Here is a 1,181-nt window from a genome sequence, read left to right as displayed (position 1 = left end):
ATTAGCTAGATTAAAATTGGAGGGAAAAAACAATTTGCCTGCCTTTAAAATCTGTTTAATATTAAGGGCTAACGTTACAGTAATGAAGTTTAAGAGGAGGTCTGGCTATTATAACTTGTGTTAGGTTGGCCCCACAATATGGAAGATTTCTTCTTCACCAACACACTGCACGCCTGTTTGTGCACTGCTGCCTCTCACTGGTGTAGATGGTGTATTGCACTAATTAAAACAGCCTTAAATAATGTTTCAAATGCAAAGTTCATAAGTTCTTTGTAGACATCTTGCTGTAAAACTTCCGATCAATTAGATCAATTAGAAATTTAAGACTAATTGATCTCAACAAAATGGCAGAGCAATATAATATTACCAGATAAAGCGACATAATTTAATCGGTAATACTTTCAAAATAAAATTATGACAGATCACAATTTCTTGGTTAATGTCAAGTTGTCATAAGGAAGACATTTTGAATAATGTCAACTTTGTATTAAAAATGTCATGATTTACCGAAAGACACTTGTTGTTGCGCAACCCCCCCCTCCCCCCTATGGGGCCTGCCACATTCATGCAGACTAAGCCCCAGGGGACGGTGCTCTTGATGGTCAACCCCTCCATCCGCTGCCCTCGGCAGCCTGCGTTGTATTGACCACACACCTCGCAGCCCCTCAGCACGCGTTGGACCAGTCTTACTGGGATCCAAAGGTTTTGCTCCACCAGTTCCTGCATGTTCTAAGGCCTCATGCACGCCTCGCACGACCCCATACACGTGCTCTTCTGGGACCTCCCTTCCCTTGGGAGTACTGTCCAACTTCTCGATTAAGACAAAGACAACCTTCCTTTGCTGGACATAGCTGTCCACCTCATCGTTCCCACGCCAATGACTTCCCTCATGCGTGTGCGCTCTGATGCTCGACCTTGAGCTCCAGATGCATTTCACCACTTCCTTGTGGGATTACTTGCATCTTCTGGACGTACGACGGCGCGTCGTCCTCAACTTCCATGTTTGTCTTTGTCCTCGAGTTGCTTGTTCCCAAAGCCTCTCTTGGTACCTTAGAGCAGGGATGGGTTCAAGSCGCTTTGGCTACTAGCTTCACTGTTTGGACGTGGTCAACTGTCCTCAGTAAAAGCTCGTGCGAGTCCCAAGGGTGTTGTTTTGGCTAAAAGCAACCTATAAAACATTT

The sequence above is a fragment of the Poecilia reticulata genome, unplaced genomic scaffold (assembly GCF_000633615.1).
Source record: "Poecilia reticulata strain Guanapo unplaced genomic scaffold, Guppy_female_1.0+MT scaffold_145, whole genome shotgun sequence".
NCBI lineage: Eukaryota > Metazoa > Chordata > Actinopteri > Cyprinodontiformes > Poeciliidae > Poecilia > Poecilia reticulata.
The sequence above is the reverse complement of the archived record's forward strand: the minus strand, read 5'-3'. Positions refer to the sequence as shown.